We start from the raw sequence: 24126 nt of genomic DNA on the forward strand, positions 1-24126 counted from the left end.
GTTCCTCCAGGTTGGACGAAATGATCAAGATGTCATCTATGTAGACCACGACGAATTTATCCAAGAAGTCCCTCAACACCTCGTTGAGAAAAAATTGAAACGCGGACGGAGCGTTACATAGCCCAAAGGGCATTACTAAATACTCAAACAGGCCAAACCGCATTTTGAAGGCTGTCTTCCATTCGTCGCCTTCTCTTATTCTCACCAAATGATACGCCCCACGGAGGTCTAGTTTGGTATACATTTGTGCTTCCCGCACCTGTTCCAACAACACAGGAATCAACGGCAGGGGATACTGGTTTTTTTATGGTCATTACATTGAGGGCGCGATAGTCAATACAGCAGCGAAGCTCGCCGTTGGCCTTCGGTATGAAGAAGAGGGGAGACTCTGCGGGTGACCTGGATGGGTGAATGAATCCCAATTCTAAGTAGGTATCCAAGTACTCCCGGAGATGACAGGTTTCGGGACCCGTGAGGGCGTAGATTCTACTACACGGGACAGTATCAGGTCAATGCGACAATCGCAATCCCTATGTGGTGGTAATTCTTCCGCTTTTTGTTTATCGAACACTTCTTGATAGGGGGCGTAGCAGTCTGGGAGCGTCACGTCTTTCTCGGCGGCTGTAGCCACGTATTGTGTGGATGCGTTCTTCTCGCCAGGAGAGGACTCAGGGCGTTTACATCGGAGTAGACTATGGGCGGAGCAAAATGATAACGAATTTGTGGACCACTCTATGTTGGGTTCATGCAGTCTCAACCAGGGTAACCCCAGAATAAGTTTACATCTCTGAGCTTGGATGATATTAAGGGTAAGCCATTCGCTGTGTTCGACTCCTATGGTAACCCAAAGTGATGGTGTCACGTATCGTATGGGTCCTGATTCAAGTTCTTTCCCGTCTACAGCGTAGACAAGCTCTGGTGAGTCTTTGAGCAGTAGTGGGATTCCTAGTCATTCGGCTTCTGTTTTATCCAGAAAACAGCCGGTGGCCCCAGAGTCGATCATGGTCCTAATGCTTCTTTGATGCTGGTTTATCACCACTTGTAATGTAATAAAGAAATGGTCGGGCTCTTTGGTGGTGTCGGCTTCCATAGAAGGAATGAAATGAGAGCTTGACGGTTTCCCTTCCTGGACCGTCAAGTGCATGAGTTTCCCGCCGCTCCTTCACTGTTTACGGTTGCGGCTTGTCCGGCGCGTGTTCTGCCGTTCTTGGGTCGAACCGGGCATTCTTGCAGGAAGTGGCCTTTCTTGCCACAGTAGAGACAGAGGCCTTGTTTGCGTCGGTGATCTCGTTCGCTGAGCGTCAAAGATGCTCTCACAGTCCCTATGTCCATAGGGTCTGCTCGGGGTGGTGCAGGTTCCGGCACACGGGGGTGTTCATAGGGCAAGGGTGTTTTCTCTTTTCTTTTGTGATCCCCTTTTTGTTCCTTAAGCCGATATTCCAATCGGGAGGCTAATTCAATCATAGCCGCACAAGTACGTGGTTGCGGATCTATTTGGGCTATGAAGTCCTTTAACTCTTCTGTAAGTCCTCTGTAGAAGATGGCGGACTGCTTCGATTCGGGCCAGTCGGTTTCCGCCACTAGCCGACGGAAGCTGTTTATGTAACCGATGAAATCGGAACTGTTTTGTCGGAGATCAAGGAGATCGCGGTCGGCAGAGAAGGTGTCAGCCCGACGATCAAAGGTTTTTTCGAACTCTATTCGAAATGCGTCCCAATCATATAATAGGGCGTCGTCTCTTCTGACGATAGGAACTGCCCATTGCGCTGCTTCTCCTGCAAGATAGGAAATGAGAAACACCACCCTGGCTTGATTGGTCAGAAATAGCTTGGGTTTGCAATGGAAGTGTAGCAAGATTTGAGTCATGAAGACTTGAACCTTCTGTATGTCTCCGTGAAACAGCTCAGGAGGGGCTAAGGGAACATGAGCCGGCATCTCTACCACTACCTGCGGTGACGGTGTCGGAAATATGCTCCCCGCATCAAAGGGGTTTCTCTGGAGTCGGTCAATTCGGGCATGCAAAGCGGCAGTTTCAGATCTTGATGCCGCTAATTCTACTTGCACTTGAGCCAGAGCGGCTACCACGTCTTCTAACGTGCCAATGTCACCAGATCAGCGTAATCAGGAGGAAAACATTCGTGGGCCAATGATTCTGTCGTGGACGCCACTGGGTTCTCTCCTCGGGATGACGCTGATGCTATACAGGGGTCCCCCTCCCATCCGTCCCCAGTCTGGAATAGGTATAGTACACTCGGACTCGGGAGACAGGTGGGTGAGGGAAGGACAGGAAGGTTCTGCAGGGAAAGGGACCTGTAACAAGACAAGCAGACAATTAGAACGGTGGCTTTCTCCTCTCTTCCCTCCTAGAAATCAAACCCTAGCTGACCCCTTCATTACCTGACTCCTTTTCTCGTACTCCGGGTCTTTTCAGGGCTAATACACCAAGGGTCACTAACCAGTTAATACCCACTGGGTGGCCGTCCTGGGTGTATGGTGAAGACAGAGGAGAAACACTGGGAAAGGAGGATGGTCGAGCGTAGGGGAGCAAAGGTAGCTCAATGCGTCTTGAGCTTGATGCTCTGTGGTCTCACTCACTCTCCCCTTTTCCTACCATGCACGCACCGCCCCGTTGTTTTCACGGGAAGGTATGGCTGAGGGCGTGTCGTGGCAGGGTTGCGCAAGGTATTTGAAGGGTGACTGATGGTGGCGCTTCTACTCCAAGCCCGGAACTCCTTGGGCCGAGGAGTGCCAAATGCAGAGGTTTCCAAGCAGGTCTTGGCCAACAAGTGCTCGTTTTCGAGTGTTTTCTTCCTTTCTGCCCCAAGAGTCTGGGGAGGTAGAGGAGCTCGAAAACTAAGACCAAGGGTGCCCTGAATGCCCAGGGGGGTAGTTGGAGGGTGCCCGCGCTGCGACTCGATGCTCAGGCAGGGAGAGCAGAGGAGCGCGCACCCTCGAAACGATGGCCCGGAAATCCGAGGGCGTTAGAAGTTGCGGGTTGCGCTAGCACTCACCTCACGTGGGGACGAGATGAATAGAGGAGCGCGTGTTCGGGGATCCGGAGATTCCTAGGCTGAAGCTGGATGCGGAGGAATCAGAAGAGTAAGGAGCTGCAGGCTGGGAGCTGCTGGAACTCGGGCCGCCAAACGAAGTCAAAATACTTCCGGAATCATTGGCAACGCCCCCCCCCCGTCGTTTCGGCCTATATCCGCTCTCTGGGCGTGTCGGTTGGTGCGGGAGGCGTGCGTTCTCCAGGGCTCTTGGGAATAGTAGTTCGAGCCAGGGCTCGCTTGTCTCTGACGGAGATCGCTTCTTCGCGGCTCTGCGCCGGTCCGGACTCGCAATCATGACACTTTGAGGATCCCCACTACCTGGCCAAATCCTCCGGTGCTATCCTGGTACGCATCTATGATGCGTGCCAGTTGGGGGTCATCATGCAGTCCAGACCCCTCTGCAGGGCTCGCCCTCTGCCTCCCACCCCTTCCAGCGCCCCTATCCACACGGGCAGGACCAGCGGCGGCACGCACAGGTGACACTGGGACCCCTTGGGTGGTGTTGCTGGTGGTGTTGTCTGTAGCTTCCGGGGGGTCCTGTGTCCCTGTGCTGTTGGTGTTCTGTGGCCTTGGTCTGTCCGTGTTGGCGGGGGTGCCCTGTCTGTTTCCAGATGCTGGGGTCGTGGGTACAGGGGGTGCAGATGTTGGTGCTGCTGGTGCTGCATGATGACTCACACCGGAGGTGCCAGGTTGTTCGTCGTCATCCGAAGAGCACAGAGACAGATTCAAACCAGGGAGCTGAGTGTCCACCAGAGTCTGGGACATTTTCTACTGTACGAACGGATGCCTGCCTGTTCACTGCTTTGTCCAGGGTTGTCACGGACAGAGATTGATATTGTTGTTGCACATTGCCCAGCCAAAACGAAACATTTCAATGTGCATGTCGAAGTGTGTGCATGCCCAGCTCATGTATAGATTTGTCTGTACATGGCCATTACTACTCAAGGGCCATCACGTTGCTGACACAGGTGTGTCATTCCACTGAGGATATGTTGTACTATTGGAGCATGTGTGGTAGCAGAGTTTGATAGTCTTTGTGTGCCACATTGGTGTATTGGTACGACATGGTCACAGTCCGGTATGCCTCTGATCTCTTTGGAGGAAGTGTTTTTTACAGTGTTCCTAGTTCCCATCTCATTTCATACAAGTGATGATGTCACCATTATTAATGAGTCTGGTGCTGAGTTTTGTACGTACATATGTGATTTGACTTGTCAATGTTCTCCATAGTGACATGGATTGGGCAAGGTAGCACTCTGGCTTTTCAATGCTCATGACAGTGAGGGCCAGTGGTGTGTGTGTTGCAGTTTGGCTGCTGTGAGTAGCATGTCTCCTCCAATGCAGTCCAGGTTAGACCTTGTGTCCACAGTGTCTATGTCAGTGAGTGGTGTGTTGTGTGAAGGATGCATATGTTTCAGCACGATGTAGGAGTGGAATGCAGCTCACAACAGCACCGAGTGTGAATGCGAACATGCTATGGTGTCGGCTATATTGGTGTGTCCATTCCATCCACTGTCAGATGTCCCCTGTCAATGATGTATATGTGAGTTCCTGTGTGTTTTGTGCAATGTACCATATACAGCTCTCCACACTTGTCATCTGCAAGACACACCTCCCCAGCCCGGCCAGGGGGCACCCCTGGACACTGCATCCCCAGACAATGATTTTGAACATATGGTTGCAATGGCTGCGTGTGCGACCGGGTTTTGTTTGGCCAGTACATATGTGTGATTGTCAGCCACATCATTTCTCAGGCCCAGTGTCAGACATCTTGTCAGTCCATTCCCACTCCCTGTGAGGTGAGCATGGTTCAGTGTGAGCTTGATGGGCCATGTGGTTGGCTGGGGATTGTCTGTGACTGCAACTCCCATCAGGCTCTTGGCTACACCCCCTTCCCAGCATGGCCATACTCCTTCCTCTTGACTCTGCTTCCCTGTGAGGGGATATGATAGCAATGGCAAGATGGCTGACTGTGCAGTCCTGGTGCTGGTTGGTGCCCAGTTCCCAGCATGGCCATGTGCTCCCCACAACAGAGCCCAGTGTCAGACATCCTGTCAGTCCATTCCCACTCCCTGTGAGGCGAGCATGGTTCAGTGTGAGCTTGCTGGGCCATGTGGGTGGCTGGGGATTGTCTGTGACTGCAACTCCCATCAGGCTCTTGGCTACACCCCCTTCCCAGCAAGCCCATACTCCCTTCCTCTTGACTCTGCTTCCTTGTGAGGGGGTGTGACAGCAATGGCAAGATGGCTGACCGTGCAGTCCTGGTGTTTGTTGTTGCCTAGTTCCCAGCATGGCCTTGTGCTCCCCACAACAGAGCCCAGTGTCAGACATCCTGTCAGTCCATTCCCCCTCCCTGTGAGGCGAGCATGGTTCAATGTGAGTTTGCTGGGCCATGCGGGTGGCTAGGGTTTGTCTGTGACTGCAACTCCCATCAGGCTCTTGGTTACACCCCCCTTCCCAGCATGCCCATACTCCCTTCCTCTTGACTCTGCTTCCCTGTGAGGGGGTGTGACAGCAATGGCAAGATGGCTGACTGTGCAGTCCTGGTGTTTGTTGTTGCCCAGTTCCCAGCATGGCCTTGTGCTCCCCACAACAGAGCCCAGTGTCAGACATCTTGTCAGTCCATTCCCACTCCCTGTGAGGTGAGCAAGGTTCAGTGTGAGCTTGCTGGGCCATGTGGGTGGCTGGGGATTGTCTGTGACTGCAACTCCCATCAGGCTCTTGGCTACACCCCCCTTCCCAGCATGCCCATACTCCCTTCCTCTTGACTCTGCTTCCCTGTGAGGGGGTGTGACAGCAATGGCAAGATGGCTGACTGTGCAGTCCTGTTGTTTGTTGGTGCCCAGTTCCCAGCATGGCCTTGTGCTCCCCACAACAGAGCCCAGTGTCAGACATGTTGTCAGTCCATTCCCACTCCCTGTGAGGCGAGCATGGTTCAGTGTGAGTTTGATGGGCCATGTGGGTGGCTGGGGATTGTCTGTGACTGCAACTCCAATCAGGCTCTTGGTTACACCCCCCTTCCCAGCATGCCCATACTCCTTTCCTCTTGACTCTGTTTCCCTGTGAGGGGGTGTGACAGCAATGGCAAGATGGCTGACTGTGAAGTCCTTGGGTTTGTTTGGCTACAAGTCCAAAGAGAGCTCCTGTGCTTCACACAGCAGCACCCAGTACGGTGTATCTTTTGCTGATATTTCACTGACGTGTGAGTCGTGTATTCTACCCAGTGAGTGGTGGGGAGTTTGTATTGAGGGGGGTGTGTGTCTTTACATGCTGGTAAGTATGGTCAGAGCTGTCAGTCCTCCTTCCCACCCAGCCAGACATCCCACCATGAAACGTGCTTCCATTGGAGGGCATGCAAGTTGTCTTTCAGGATGTCAGTCAGTGGTGTCCTGCTTCTGATTGGTGCACAAGCCCTACCAGGGTCTTGTGCTCCCCACAGCAGGAGCCAGTGTCAGCCATCTTGTCAGTCATTTTCCACTCCCTGTGATGTGGGCATGGTTCAGAGAGGTCTTGATGGGCCAATTTTGAGGGGGAGCATTATCTGTGACTACAAACCCCATCATGCTTTTGGCTACACTCACTTCACCTGCATACCCACTATTCCATCCTGTCAGTCAGCTGCACTGTGAGGTAGTGTGTTTGTGGTGGCAAACTGTCTGACAGTGTTTATTTGGCTTTGTGCCGCTGCCTTGCTCTATTAGTTTGTAGGTTGCTACATGTCATGACACAGTTCCAAGTCACTATGAGATGGCAGGTATTGTGCTTGTCTGACTAGCATACACATCTTGGGATGATTATCTATTGGTTACTGTGGCTTTGCTAACGGTGCATGGTTTCACTGTCCCCTTGCCACACAATATTGAGTATGTTGTTTGTGTACTCACCAGGCTCTGGTATGTCTGCTAGACCATAGACGCTCTCTGGTGGTAGGATGTCCCGCACCTTCCCCTCCCAGGTCCTGAAGTAGACTGGTTTGGCAGGAGGGCCACCACCAGTGCGCTGACTCAAGGCGTGATCTTTCTCGATGAGTTTCTTGACCCTCCTGCGCACGTCATACCACCTGTTCTGGATATCGTCCTTTGTGCGCAACGTTGGTGCTTGTGCGTTCACCTTATCCACAAACCTCGCCCACATCTTTGTTTTCTGTGACATGGGGGTCCTTTGGACCAATGTACCGAAAAATGTGGCTCTACTCTGATGATCTCGTCTACCAGCACTTCTAACTCATCATCTGTGAACTTTGGATTCTTCTTTTGGGGCATGGTGATAGGTGATGGTGGGGAGTGATGTGTGTGTGAGGGTGCAAGTGAGGGTGGGTTTGCGTTGGTTTTGCTAGCTGTATGTCTGTGTGCCTTTGGTGAGGTGCTAATGGTGTGAGAGTTGTGTAATGGGTGAGTTGTGAGTGTGTCTGTGGTTGCTGCGTGATGGTGTTTGCTGCTGGCTGTTGTCTCCTATTTGCAAAGGATCATGGTAGTGATTGATGTCCTTTATATAGGTGGAGTTGTGGGTGTGTCTTTGTTCCAGGTTTTTTTTTTATATTTATTGGCTTTGTCATTGCTTGTTTGGTCCTTTTTTTGAATTTTTTCCTTTGAGTTTTCTAGGCATGAAGGAGACGTTCTTCTGACCGAGACGGACGCTGATGTTGGCTCGTGCGGGCTTCTCCGGCTCGTTCACCCTGACTTTCTTCTGTGTTTCATACACGTCGGCTGCGGAGATCTCTATTGCTTGGGCTCCCTGGCGCTTCTACTCCAAGCCCGGAACTCCTTGGGCCGAGGAGTGCCAAATGCAGAGGTTTCCAAGCAGGTCTTGGCCAACAAGTGCTCGTTTTCGAGTGTTTTCTTCCTTTCTGCCCCGAGAGTCTGGGGAGGTAGAGGAGCTCGAAAACTAAGACCAAGGGTGCCCTGAATGCCCAGGGGGTAGTTGGAGGGTGCCCGCGCTGCGACTCGATGCTCAGGCAGGGAGAGCAGAGGAGCGCGCACCCTCGAAACGATGGCCCGGAAATCCGAGGGCGTTAGAAGTTGCCGTTTGCGCTAGCACTCACCTCACGTGGGGACGAGATGAATAGAGGAGCGCGTGTTCGGGGATCCGGAGATTCCTAGGCTGAAGCTGGATGCGGAGGAATCAGAAGAGCAAGGAGCTGCAGGCTGGGAGCTGCTGGAACTCGGGCCGCCAAACGAAGTCAAAATACTTCCGGAATCATTGGCAACGCCCCCCCCCCGTCGTTTCGGCCTATATCCGCTCTCTGGGCGTGTCGGTTGGTGCGGGAGGCGTGCGTTCTCCAGGGCTCTTGGGAATAGTAGTTCGAGCCAGGGCTCGCTTGTCTCTGACGGAGATCGCTTCTTCGCGGCTCTGCGCCGGTCCGGACTCGCAATCATGACACTTTGAGGATCCCCACTACCTGGCCAAATCCTCCGGTGCTATCCTGGTACGCATCTATGATGCGTGCCAGATGGGGGTCATCATGCAGTCCAGACCCCTCTGCAGGGCTCGCCCTCTGCCTCCCACCCCTTCCAGCGCCCCTATCCACACGGGCAGGACCAGCGGCGGCACGCACAGGTGACACTGGGACCCCTTGGGTGGTGTTGCTGGTGGTGTTGTCTGTAGCTTCCGGGGGGTCCTGTGTCCCTGTGCTGTCGGTGTTCTGTGGCCTTGGTCTGTCCGTGTTGGCGGGGGTGCCCTGTCTGTTTCCAGATGCTGGGGGCGTGGGTACAGGGGGTGCAGATGTTGGTGCTGCTGCATGATGACTCACACCGGAGGTGCCAGGTTGTTCGTCGTCATCCGAAGAGCACAGAGACAGATTCAAACCAGGGAGCTGAGTGTCCACCAGAGTCTGGGACTGGGACTCCTCTTCATTTGGTGCTGTTCACAAACATGACATTTTCTACTGTACGAACGGATGCCTGCCTGTTCACTGCTTTGTCCAGGGTTGTCACGGACAGAGATTGATATTGTTGTTGCACATTGCCCAGCCAAAACGAAACATTTCAATGTGCATGTCGAAGTGTGTGCATGCCCAGCTCATGTATAGATTTGTCTGTACATGGCCATTACTACTCAAGGGCCATCACGTTGCTGACACAGGTGTGTCATTCCACTGAGGATATGTTGTACTATTGGAGCATGTGTGGTAGCAGAGTTTGATAGTCTTTGTGTGCCACATTGGTGTATTGGTACGACATGGTCACAGTCCGGTATGCCTCTGATCTCTTTGGAGGAAGTGTTTTTTACAGTGTTCCTAGTTCCCATCTCATTTCATACAAGTGATGATGTCACCATTATTAATGAGTCTGGTGCTGAGTTTTGTACGTACATATATGATTTGACTTGTCAATGTTCTCCATAGTGACATGGATTGGGCAAGGTAGCACTCTGGCTTTTCAATGCTCATGACAGTGAGGGCCGGTGATGTGTGTGTTGCAGTTTGGCTGCTGTGAGTAGCATGTCTCCTCCAATGCAGTCCAGGTTAGACCTTGTGTCCACAGTGTCTATGTCAGTGAGTGGTGTGTTGTGTGAAGGATGCATATGTTTCAGCACGATGTAGGAGTGGAATGCAGCTCACAACAGCACCGAGTGTGAATGCGAACATGCTATGGTGTCGGCTATATTGGTGTGTCCATTCCATCCACTGTCAGATGTCCCCTGTCAATGATGTATATGTGAGTTCCTGTGTGTTTTGTGCAATGTACCATATACGGCTCTCCACACTTGTCATCTGCAAGACACACCTCCCCAGCCCGGCCAGGGGGCACCCCTGGACACTGCATCCCCAGACAATGATTTTGAACATATGGTTGCAATGGCTGCGTGATCGACCGGGTTTTCTTTGGCCAGTACATATGTGTGATTGTCAGCCACATCATTTCTCAGGCCCAGTGTCAGACATCTTGTCAGTCCATTCCCACTCCCTGTGAGGTGAGCATGGTTCAGTGTGAGCTTGATGGGCCATGTGGTTGGCTGGGGATTGTCTGTGACTGCAACTCCCATCAGGCTCTTGGCTACACCCCCCTTCCCAGCATGGCCATACTCCTTCCTCTTGACTCTGCTTCCCTGTGAGGGGATATGATAGCAATGGCAAGATGGCTGACTGTGCAGTCCTGGTGTTGGTTGGTGCCCAGTTCCCAGCATGGCCATGTGCTCCCCACAACAGAGCCCAGTGTCAGACATCCTGTCAGTCCATTCCCACTCCCTGTGAGGCGAGCATGGTTCAGTGTGAGCTTGCTGGGCCATGTGGGTGGCTGGGGATTGTCTGTGACTGCAACTCCCATCAGGCTCTTGGCTACACCCCCTTCCCAGCAAGCCCATACTCCCTTCCTCTTGACTCTGCTTCCTTGTGAGGGGGTGTGACAGCAATGGCATGATGGCTGACTGTGCAGTCCTGGTGTTTGTTGTTGCCTAGTTCCCAGCATGGCCTTGTGCTCCCCACAACAGAGCCCAGTGTCAGACATCCTGTCAGTCCATTCCCCCTCCCTGTGAGGCGAGCATGGTTCAGTATGAGTTTGCTGGGCCATGCGGGTGGCTAGGGTTTGTCTGTGACTGCAACTCCCATCAGGCTCTTGGTTACACCCCCCTTCCCAGCATGCCCATACTCCCTTCCTCTTGACTCTGCTTCCCTGTGAGGGGGTGTGACAGCAATGGCAAGATGGCTGACTGTGCAGTCCTGGTGTTTGTTGTTGCCCAGTTCCCAGCATGGCCTTGTGCTCCCCACAACAGAGCCCAGTGTCAGACACCTTGTCAGTCCATTCCCACTCCCTGTGAGGTGAGCAAGGTTCAGTGTGAGCTTGCTTGGCCATGTGGGTGGCTGGGGATTGTCTGTGACTGCAACTCCCATCAGGCTCTTGGCTACACCCCCCTTCCCAGCATGCTCATACTCCCATCCTCTTGACTCTGCTTCCCTGTGAGGGGGTGTGACAGCAATGGCAAGATGGCTGACTGTGCAGTCATGTTGTTTGTTGGTGCCCAGTTCCCAGCATGGCCTTGTGCTCCGCACAACAGAGCCCAGTGTCAGACATCTTGTCAGTCCATTCCCACTCCCTGTGAGGTGAGCAAGGTTCAGTGTGAGCTTGCTGGGCCATGTGGGTGGCTGGGGATTGTCTGTGACTGCAACCCCCATCAGGCTCTTGGCTACACCCCCCTTCCCAGCATGCCCATACTCCCTTCCTCTTGACTCTGCTTCCCTGTGAGGGGGTGTGACAGCAATGGCAAGATGGCTGACTGTGCAGTCATGTTGTTTGTTGTTGCCTAGTTCCCAGCATGGCCTTGTGCTCCCCACAACAGAGCCCAGTGTCAGACATCCAGTCAGTCCATTCCCCCTCCCTGTGAGGCGAGCATGGTTCAGTGTGAGTTTGCTGGGCCATGCGGGTGGCTAGGGTTTGTCTGTGACTGCAACTCCCATCAGGCTCTTGGCTACACCCCCCTTCCCAGCATGCTCATACTCCCTTCCTCTTGACTCTGCTTCCCTGTGAGGGGGTGTGACAGCAATGGCAAGATGGCTGACTGTGAAGTCCTTGGGTTTGTCCAAAGAGAGCTCCTGTGCTTCACACAGCAGCACCCAGTACGGTGTATCTTTTGCTGATATTTCACTGACGTGTGAGTCGATGTATTCTACCCAGTGAGTGGTGGGGAGTTTGTGTTGAGGGGGGTGTGTGTCTTTACATGCTGGTAAGTATGGTCAGAGCTGTCAGTCCTCCTTCCCACCCAGCCAGACATCCCACCATGAAACGTGCTTCCATTGGAGGGCATGCAAGTTGTCTTTCAGGATGTCAGTCAGTGGTGTCCTGCTTCTGATTGGTGCACAAGCCCTACCAGGGTCTTGTGCTCCCCACAGCAGGAGCCAGTGTCAGCCATCTTGTCAGTCATTTTCCACTCCCTGTGATGTGGGCATGGTTCAGAGAGGTCTTGATGGGCCAATTTTGAGGGGGAGCATTATCTGTGACTACAAACCCCATCATGCTTTTGGCTACACTCACTTCACCTGCATACCCACTATTCCATCCTGTCAGTCAGCTGCACTGTGAGGTAGTGTGTTTGTGGTGGCAAACTGTCTGACAGTGTTTATTTGGCTTTGTGCCACTGCCTTGCTCTATTAGTTTGTAGGTTGCTACATGTCATGACACAGTTCCATGTCACTATGAGATGGCAGGTATTGTGCTTGTCTGACTAGCATACACATCTTGGGATGATTATCTATTGGTTACTGTGGCTTTGCTAACGGTGCATGGTTTCACTGTCCCCTTGCCACACAATATTGAGTATGTTGTTTGTGTACTCACCAGGCTCTGGTATGTCTGCTAGACCATGGACGCTCTCTGGTGGTAGGATGTCCCGCACCTTCCCCTCCCAGGTCCTGAAGTAGACTGGTTTGGCAGGAGGGCCACCACCAGTGCGCTGACTCAAGGCGTGATCTTTCTCGATGAGTTTCTTGACCCTCCTGCGCACGTCATACCACCTGTTCTGGATATTGTCCTTTGTGCGCAACGTTGGTGCTTGTGCGTTCACCTTATCCACAATCCTCGCCCACATCTTTGTTTTCTGTGACATGGGGGTCCTTTGGACCAATGTACCGAAAAATGTGGCTCTACTCTGATGATCTCGTCTACCAGCACTTCTAACTCATCATCTGTGAACTTTGGATTCTTCTTTTGGGGCATGGTGATAGGTGATGGTGGGGAGTGATGTGTGTGTGAGGGTGCAAGTGAGGGTGGGTTAGCGTTGGTTTTGCTAGCTGTATGTGTGTGTGCCTTTGGTGAGGTGCTAATGGTGTGAGAGTTGTGTAATGGGTGAGTTGTGAGTGTGTCTGTGGTTGCTGCGTGATGGTGTTTGCTGCTGGCTGTTGTCTCCTATTTGCAAAGGATCATGGTAGTGATTGATGTCCTTTATATAGGTGGAGTTGTGGGTGTGTCTTTGTTCCAGGTTTTTTTTTTATATTTATTGGCTTTGTCATTGCTTGTTTGGTCCTTTTTTTTAATTTTTTCCTTTGAGTTTTCTAGGCATGAAGGAGACGTTCTTCTGACCGAGACGGACGCTGATGTTGGCTCGTGCGGGCTTCTCCGGCTCGTTCACCCTGACTTTCTTCTGTGTTTCATACACGTCGGCTGCGGAGATCTCTATTGCTTGGGCTCCCTGTTTTCTGTGGTGTCTGTCATGCGGCTTGGGCTCCATGCGAGTCGGTTTGGGTTTACACTCATTGCATCGTACTGCGTGGATTGGACATCGGGGGTACGTGTCAGTCGGGTTCATTCCGGGTACGTGTCGGTCGGTGCAACTCACTTTGGTTTTCAGGCCAGATTACTGTTTTCCATACGGCTCGGTCGTACGGCTTGTATTCCGTACGTGTCGGTTGTAATTCACACGTGGTGCATCGTACTGCACGGGTCGTACGGTGCCGGTCCGTGTCAGTCGGTATCCGTTCCGGGTCCGTGTCGGTCGGTACGATTTCCGGCCTGAATTGGAATCGGCCCCAAAGTAAGTATATGACTTCACCAACAACTAACATAAATTAAGATAATAGACTACTAAATTAAGATAATAAACTACTGCTCCCTAATAAAACAAAAAACCACATACATAGAGCTCCTAACAATATTAAAACAATACACCAACAACTCTTTCCGCAAAAAATCATCATTAATTTTTTGAACAATCAATGATTCAATCAATTTTAAAAATATACCCACACACTGCAATACAAGGTTGCTACTAACACTTTAATCAAAGTATCTGGAGGCACCTCCAAAAATCTACTTATAAGTATAGATTATGCCACCAATAGCAACTTCACCTACCAAATAAAAAATGAATAGCCCTGGCCTATGTAACAACAACTGAAGTAGCAAACCATTACAACCTACTTCTTGAAAGCCCCTTCTATCGGGCAAATGAAGCAAAACTAACTCCCTTCCTAGACTACTTCAAAGATACTTGGGTGGGAAGGGTACATAGGTCAGGGCAAATAGGGAACCCAAATTCCAAATACCTTGGTGGAACGTATATGGCAGTACTCTAGCTCAAAAAGCAAAAACAAACAATGCAGTGGAAGGATGGCACAATGCCTTCCAAGCCCCAATTGGAAGAGGACAATCAACCCTACATAAACTTATAGAAGCTATTAAAAAAGAACCAAGCTATCAAGAGCTCAGACTAGAGCAATACCTAACAAAAATCGGCCCTAAACTAAGTAAACAAACTAAAACAATGTACGAATATCTACAACATAAAACTAGACTATTTGCAAACACCGAAAGTCTAGAATACTTAGACATGATAGCTAAATCTATGCTGTAAAAAAACAACATAATTCTACTATGTCATGTAAAATTTAAAAAATAACACAAATATATATGACATATTATAATTATTAAATTTAAAAAATACAAATAAATCAATGTAACAAAAAACATTTCCCACCCATAATAATTAAAAATAACTTGCAGTTATGTAGCAGTAGACGATCTGGGAAATCCAATAAATCCATAGAAGATAAATCAAAAAACAAATCCATTTGAAAAGGGAACCCCAAAAAAAATGCAAAATACAACTGTAGAAAAAATTATCTAAAGACGCAATCCTGTCAATAACAAAGCCCTCAAACCCCCGAAAAATAGCTTTAAAAAACACTCCAACAAACCTGAAAAATAAAAGGAAATGTAAAAATTCTTGTTTACAATAAACAAAATAAATTTTCCTTTTTTATAAAAAAAAAAAAGTCGAGACCACCATCCGTTTACGATAGGGAAAACCTGTAAAAAAATAAATAAAGCAACACCCACCCACAATAACAAGTACAAACCCACACAAATTAACATTAAAAATAGACACAAAATTACACAAATAAATAACACATAACTTACACTACATAACACTCTACTCTAATCCAACACTACGGCAAACACATAAGACACTAAACTACCAAAACAACACCTAACTTCACCAAAAATGAACAAACACGGTTCTCACAAACCTGACTACACTACTACTACCTTGCCCCTACCCTAAAACTACCCTTAAAAATGAATGGAAAAATATTATGAAAATGTAAAAAAAGAAATGTATATTTTTATATGTTGTACTTCTTTTTACAAATATGCAAAAAAATGTAAAATATATATTAAATATTAAATTAACAAAAATATGATATTTAATACATATTAAAATGTATGTTTATTTCATGTACTGTAAATTTACCAAACATATTAAAATGTATAATGTAAACATATATGTGAAAATATATATTTATAAATTATTTAATATATTAAATAAATATTATTTGAATAAAGATAATAGTCAATATACTAAATAATAAAATATACAAAAAATATGTGAAATACATATATAATGGTATTAGTTTTTTAATATAAAATGTATTAAAAAATTGTTTAAAAAATAAATACAAATGTTTACTTTTTGTCATATAAATAAACTATTGAAATATATACTTTACTATTACATTATATACTTAAAAAAAAGTAAAATTATTCACAGTATGTTTGAAAAATATATGTATGTTACAAATACTGTTACGTTTCCGATTCTACATGAAAAATGTAGGTTAAAAAATATTGTTAATTTTCCAACTCTACATAAAAAATGTATGTTACAAATATATACTTTGTAATAAATTTTGAACAACATCAAAATACCTGGATAATGTTTTTAATATTGTGAAAAAATGTATAACAAAGGCAAATGAGAACAAATAAACTGTAACATAAAAAAATGTGTAACCAATAAAAATGTTTACAAGAATAACTAACATACATCTCCTTTCTTATTTAAATGTACATACAAAATAAAAAATAAAAAATAACTAATAAACAATAAAAATGTACTATGCCTAACACCAATACCAACAAAACTCAGGGAAAGTGCTGGATAATAAAGCAAATTAAATTACTATTCCAACTCCATAACAAACTAAACTCAGGGAAAGTGCTGGATAATAAAACATAATAAATTACTATTCCAACTCCAAAACCAACACGACTCAGGGAAAATGCTGGATAATAAAGTTAATTAAATCACTATTCCAACTCCAAAGCAAAATAAACTCAGGGAATTGGCTGGATAATAAACCAAATTAAGGGGGTTATTATAATGGCGGTGTACCTGCCACTGGCAGCCTGCTGGTGGTGGGTTCACCACCATCGTGCGGTCATTCTCCGCCCGCCAGATTAGGATAGCAGGCGGCGTTCTGGTGGACGGAAAGCCTGTCCGCCACTGGTCCGACACAGGCAATCATTACGATTGCCTGTCGGACCCTGCCAGCTTACCTAGATTGGTGCCGGTGCCTAGCAGGCACTGTCCGCCACATTAGTATGCTGCATCAAGTCAGCCTTTCAATGGCGGTTCCTCCGCCATTCAAAGGCTGGAGGGGATTGCCTTTCTGGACCCGTTGCGGGCCCCCCTTGTGACGGGCCACTTTCACTTTGTACTTGGGGGGGCATTTCCCTGCACCAGGTGGCAGGCACCCCGTGTTGCCTGCCACGTAAAGCAGGGAAAAACAAAATGTGAATTTTTAACATTGGGGAAGGTGCTGCAGCCAGCAGCACCCGCGGCAATGTTAAAACTGCCTCTTGCGGCCACCATGGTGGTGGCCACATTGTAAATAGTGGTGCTGGACCGCTGCCATATAGGCGGGCGGTCCCTTTCCCCAGGATAATGGCGGATGAACTGAAGTCTGTCCACCATCGTAATGAGCCCCTAAATTACTATTCCAACTCAAAAACAAAAGAAACTCAGAGAAAGTGCTAGATGATAAAACATAATCAATTACTATTCCAACTCCAAAACCAACTAAGCTCAGGGAAAGTGCTGGATAATAAACCTAATTATGGGGTCCATTATGATGGCGGGCACCGTAACGGTACACGGGACCAACCGCCAGAGGTGCGGCGGTCCCGCCATGGCAATTAGGATGCCACCACCATGGTGGCGGTGGCATCCTGCATATAACGCATTGCAGTGGGTGGTGCTGTAAGCAGCACCCACCACAATACAAAATATGTATGTTGTGTATTGGCATGCACAACGTGACAGGCACCGCATGGTGCCTGACACCTTGTGTATGCTATGTTGGGGGTAACATGGGTAGCCCCCAAGTGCAGCCCCCCAAACCCTCACCCCCCAGGGGGCCTGCAACGGGCCCCCAAAGTGAACTCCGCATGCCTTTCCATGGCGGAGTCTCCGCCATGGAAAGGCCCTGAAAATGGCACATCCTAATATGGATGGCAGTGCCTGCAAGGCACCGCCACCATATAGAAGGCATTTTCCGCCCGGCCGGGAATCCGACCGGTGGAAAAGCGGCGAACGGTCTTTCCGTCCGCCGGGGTGCCCCTCGCCATGCTAATATGGCGGGGGTGAAGATGGGTTATTTGGCGGGTGGATCACCACCGCCAGGGCAGCAGTGGCTATCACCGGCCCGGCAGTGGCGATCCGCCCTCTATGCTAATAGGCCCCTAAATTACTTTTCCAACACTAAAACCAACAAAACTCACAGAAAGTGCTGGATAATAAAACATAATAAATTACTATTCCAACTCCAAAACTAAAAAAACTCAAAGAATGTGCTGGATAATAAAATATAATAAATGACTATTACAACTCCAAATTTACAATCAATAACATTTTTTTTAGCAAATTTATCTTTATAATACATTTTTTAATTACAAAATGTATACTATTTTTCCACAAATTAATGTTTTAGTAAATAAATTACAAAAATAAAGAGAAATGTACTCAAACATAAATATAACCTCAATATTTAAAACAAAATGAAACTTAACATTTCCAATTAAATTTTGTATTTTTATTTTCCTTTTCTACTTTTAATAAAAAAATATTTTTATACAACATTAAAAAACTACTCCCTACCCTTATCCCCTATGAAATCAACATCACACTACAAAATTCTCTCCAAAAATTCAAAATATTTGTTAACATTTACTAATAATATTTTCAAATTACTCCCCACCTTAATTCACTATAAACACAACAATCCACTACAAAAACTTTACAGATTTTTAAAAATATTTTTATTTCAACTAAAAAAATTAAAGACTCCACATACATATCCCCTATAAATACAACATGCCACAAATAAATATTTAAAATATTTAAAAAATATTTTTAAAATGCCTATTTTTTTTTAAATGACTCCCCACCCATATCCCCTATAAGCCCAATATCCCACTCCTAAAATTTAACTAAAAAGTAAAAAATATTTAAATTTGAATCCTACATTTTTAAATTACTCCCCACCCTTATCTGCTATAAACCCAACATCCTGCTCCTAAAATTCAACAAAAATGTAAAAAATATTTAAATTGTTATTCTAAATTTTTAAATTACTACACACCCTTATCCCCTATAAACCCAACATCCCGCTCCTAAAACTTAATTAATAAAAACACATAACATATATTTTTAATCTATAAAACATATAGGGGCTTATTAGGATGGCGGGCAGACCTAAGTCCGCCCACCATCCTTGCGGTGTTGGGATCGGCCTCCAGAGATGCAGCGGTCCCGCACCGCGAATTAGGATGCGACCGCCACCCTGGTGATCGCATTCCACAGTTTGACATTGCGGCGGGTGCTGCTTACAGCAGCACTCGCCACAATTCTAAATTGCCATGTTGTGCATTTCCATGCACAACGTGGCAGACACCATGCGGTGCCTGCCACCTTGTGCATGGAAATGGAGGGTGGTACCATGGATACCCCCCAAGTGCACCCCCATCCCCACTAAACTCCCAGGGGCCCGCATCAGGCCCCATAGCAGATCCCCGCCAGCCTTTCCATGGCAGCGATGCCGCCATGGAACGGCCTTTAAATCCCAGCATCCAAATATGGATGGCGGTGCGTGCTAGGCACCGCCACCATATTGTGGCCCAAGTCTGCCTGGCCAGCAATCGGAACGATTGCCGACTGGCGGAAAAGCGGCGGACACACTTTGGTGCCGATTACGATCCGGTAAAAACCGGGTACGAACCGTCGGTCGGAGCGTTTTCCCCGTCCGACTCGTACCCGGTCGTAAAACTTTACAAACATGGAATTACGATTCGCACGGAAACACCATTTCCGTACGAATCATAAAAAACACCGACCGACGAAAATATACATACGAATGTGAGCCGGGAATGCTGCGACGTGACGTCGGGACGCTTTCAGGCAGCGTTTCACGACCCAGGAATTACGATTCGAACCGACAGCAGTCCGGACGGCAATATTTTCACGGCACCCAAAAAGTGCCGCAAAAGCGAAGTACGGCGCGAATCGACCAGAGTAGGTGGCCCGGTACGCGCCGACCCCCCCCAGCCCCCGTAGGTACGCGCCGACCCCCCCCCAGCCCCCGTAGGTACGCGCCGACCCCCCCCAGCCCCCGTAGGTACGCGCCGACCCCCCCCCCAGCCCCCGTAGGTATGCGCCGACCCCCCCAGCCCCCGTAGGTATGTGCCGACCCCCCCCCAGCCCCCGTAGGTACGCGCCGACCCCCCCAGCCCCCGTAGGTACGCGCCGACTCCCCCCCCAGCCCCCGTAGGTACGCGCCGACCCCCCCCATCCCCCGTAGGTACGCGCCGACCCCCCCTGTATGTACACCCGTACAGGGGGGGTACGACTCGAACGTACAGGGGGGGTATGACTCGAACGTACACGGGTGGGGGTACGACTCGAACGTACAGGGGGGGTTCGACTCGAACGTACAGGGGGGTACGACTCGAACGTACAGGGGGGGTACGACTCGAACATACACGGGTGGGGGTACGACTCGAACGTACAGGGGGGGTTCAACTCGAACGTACAGGGGGGGTATGACTCGAACGTACAGGGGGGGTACGACTCGAACGTACACGGGTGGGGGTACGACTCGAACGTACACGGGTGGGGGTACGACTCGAACGTACACGGGTGGGGGTACGACTCGAACGTACAGGGGGGGTACGACTCGAACGTACAGGGGGGTACGACTCGAACGTACACGGGTGGGGGTACGACTCGAACGTACAGGGGGGGTTCGACTCGAACGTACAGGGGGGGTACGACTCGAACGTACAGGGGGGGTACGACTCGAACGTACACGGGTGGGGGTACGACTCGAACGTACAGGGGGGGTTCGACTCGAACGTACAGGGGGGTACGACTCAAACGTACAGGGGGGGTACGACTCGAACGTACACGGGTGGGGGTACGACTCGAACGTACAGGGGGGGTTCAACTCGAACGTACAGGGGGGGTATGACTCGAACGTACAGGGGGGGTACGACTCGAACGTACACGGGTGGGGGTACGACTCGAACGTACACGGGTGGGGGTATGACTTGAACGTACAGGGGGGGTTCGACACGTACATGGGTGTACATACAGGGGGGTTCGGCGCGTACCTACGGGGGCTGGGGGGGGTCGGCGCGTACCTACGGGGGCTGGGGGGGGGGTCGGCGCGTACCTACGGGGGCTGGGGGGGGTCGGCGCGTACCTACGGGGGCTGGGGGGGGGTCGGCGCGTACCTACGGGGGCTGGGGGGGGTCGGCGCGTATGCGGGCACGTCTCCATGGTTGCTATGGGAGTTCGGTGCGGACGGTGATTTTTCCATCCGGTTGTAACCTCGGACGCACGGGATGGATCGTGATTCCTTGGTCGGACTTCACCTTTCACGTTTGTACGGTAAATCGTACGAGGACGTGTCGTACACATTTTCCGACCCGAGGACGTGTGGGGAATGATTCCCAATGCGGTTCGTATGGACTTTTTACCATGCGAATCGTGATTGCCAGTTCGTACGGCACTTGTACGATTCATACGGTAAAAAGACCGGATACAAGTCGCACGGGGATATTTTTTACCGGATCGTGATCGGCACCTGTGAGTCCGCCGGGGTACCCTCACCATTGATATTCTTGACTCGATGTTAATGCAATTCGATATTTCCACGTCAATATTCTGTCTCTGCACCCCTAACTACTAGGTAGATCCAATCGGAAAAAGTGAGAAAGAGAGGTTGTTGATTTTAACTACTGCAATAGTCAATGCATCTCATAGACAAATCATCACAGATGATGCTAAAGCATTGTAAATGGTTGTGTCACCCCCCTTTGACTACAGAAATTGATAGATGTAGATTCATATGGAAAAGAAAATATACAAATTCCATAAATTAGTTCCAAAACGTACAAAAAAGAATTGCAGAAGTAACTAAAAAGAATGAATTAGACCCATAGGGCATCATTAGGATGGCGGGCGGACTTTGTCCGCGCGCCATCCTGACGGAAAACGGGACCGCCCGCCATGTGTGCAGCGGTCCCGTGGGGGAGATTAGGATGCGTCCGCCACACTTTCTTGAAGGACCAATTGTTTCTCTAAAATAGTAAGTACCCTAGGTCCTTCTCAGCCTATGGGTTTCCCCTTGTTTGAATTAATATAGTAAGAACAATCGCTGGATTGTAAGGGATGCTCTCTCTATTCCCCTCAAATTGAGTGGTCCCTTCCTGCTCCTTTCTTTTCTTTACTTAACTCAATTTAACCTTTACCATATACATAATATGTCAGACCATGCACCTTTATATTCAGATGAATATATTAATAAGATCTGCGAAGGGCCTTCGTTATTCACAGACCCCATTGATAACCCTGCCAGCTCAAATACTTCTCTTTCAGAACAACTAGAGAAGTGTAAGAAGAAACAGATCCGTCTCCAACTCATGGTCCGGATGTTAATGGAATACCTTAAAGCCAACATAATCCCTGTAGGTCTCCAGGTTAGGAACATTCATGGTATCTTTACCGATAATCCAAAATACATTAACAACTTTAGTTACATCGGCACAACGTGCTCCAGACATTGGTTAGTCTTGGGCATTGATATAGCAACAGAAACATTGGTAACACTTAATGAGGAGTTATTAGATATTGAGAAGCAGATTAAGGAATCTAACTCTATTACTGAAAGCAAAAAATTGATTGACCTAGTACAGAAAACAGTAGATGATTTCCAGAGAATCGAACAAAATAAGAAGTCCATGAAAGTGAAAAAGGACATTAAAGCATATTCTGTTGAGCGTACTTATCCCTATCTGCAAAAAGATTTCTACACCAATAGGGCATACACGAATCCCCAAAACAGTAGACCCTGGGGACGTTTTAATAAACGTAATACCTTGGTTGGCTTTTCGGATACCTCAGTGGAATCTTCTGATAACTCAGACTCTGGTGAAGTACCTAGTACTTCTTCCCATAACCAGAATTTTTTAGGGAGAGGCCCTACAGAACAACCAAAACGGGGCCGCGTCAAAAGAGCACAACGATGGTACAATCCGCCAGGGGAACGCCAGACCAGACAGAAATGTTACCAGTGGTAAACTCTGTCGCTAATACCACTCTCGAATTAAGCACCATTCCCATCTTCAATTTATCATCACATAACTTAGCCGATTCTGAATTATCTTTACTCAGCAAAGGGCTCTCTTTCGTCCCCACTACTCACCCAAATTTCCTGGAATTACATGCTGAATTACTCAGATTTTTTAGACGCCTTCGTCTTCATGCCTATTTTTTGAATAACCCTACACCCAATTCCAACTCAAATACACCCTTTCGCCCTCCCTCTACCTTTTCCCCCACGGCAAACATGTTACCGGGGGAAATTACCACTTTTGAAAAAATGGTCCTGAAAGACCTTAATGCACTTAAAGATAAAAAACAATTCATTCCATATAACATAACTCTCCAAGAAAAGAAGGCCATTGAAACCTTGAAGAATAACATCTCTATAATCATCAAAGCAGCAGACAAGGGTGGTGGCATTGTTTTACAAGAGTTAGACTCCTACAAAATGGAGATAACTCGTCAGCTCCAAAATACAGACCACTACTGCAGGCTTCCTAGGGATCCCACAAAAGAATTACAAGGTCTTATACTTCATGTCACTACTGAAGCCAAAGATGCCGGCTATCTTAGCCAAAAGGAATTTCAGTTCCTCAATGTAAAATCACCTAGACTACCGGTTATCTACACATTACCCAAAATCCATAAACATCAGACAATTCCTCCCGGCCGCCCAATAGTTTCTGGCTGCGGCTCGATACTAGAACCATTAGGCCAGTATGTCAATTTTTTCATTAAGGATTTTGTACCAAACACTCAGTGCTACATCAGGGATAGCATGGACATGATTAATATGGTTGAACATCATCCATTTAACACCAATGACGAATTGCTCTGCACCTTGGATGTGGAATCACTTTATACAAATATTCCACAATTTTTTGCACTCAAAGTGGTTCAACAGACCCTTGACTCAAGACCCAGACCACATGCAGTCCCCACAATATTTCTTTTGAAATTACTTGAATTGTGTCTGACCAGGAACTTCTTTAGCTTCAACGATGGTTTCTTCGAACAGGTGAAAGGCACCTTGATGGGCGCAATTTTTGCCCCAAATTTTGCCATCCTCTGTATGGATTCTTTGGAAAGCACCATCATTTTGACACCCACCAACCCCTTCTACTCGGGGGTTCAGTTATGGCGTCGTTACATCAATGACATTTTTATAATCTGGCATGATAATGAGGACACAAATCTGCATTGGCTTAATAACAATTGCCTTGGTCTTCAATTTACACTTTCCACTGATTCCTCTGCCATCCCGTTTCTTGACCTGGTCATATATCATTCTAATGGTGAACTCCACACCAAACTATACAGAAAACCTACTGAACGCAACAAACTTTTGAGATATGAAATTAATCACCCCAGGGCTCTGAGGGATTCTGTACCTTACTCTCAATTTTTGCGAATTAGACGCAATTGTCTTTCTAAAGACGACTACTTCTTAGAAGCATCTGTTCTCTCAGAGGAATTAAAAACCCGTGGCTGCCCTAAGCGTCTAGTACGAAATTCCCTGAAACGCGCCTGGTATTGCCCAAGAGAAGTCTTGTTATCACCCAAACCTAAAAAAGACTTGAATAGAATAGTCTGCGTAACCACCTTTTCTGTAATCTCTAACTCCATTCGCAAATCTATTCTTAAACACTGGCCCACATTGAACGTTGGTACACTTGACCTTGAACGTCCACTGTTTGCTTTCCGT

This window comes from Triturus cristatus, chromosome 7 (genome assembly GCF_964204655.1).
Source record: "Triturus cristatus chromosome 7, aTriCri1.1, whole genome shotgun sequence".
Lineage (NCBI taxonomy): Eukaryota > Metazoa > Chordata > Amphibia > Caudata > Salamandridae > Triturus > Triturus cristatus.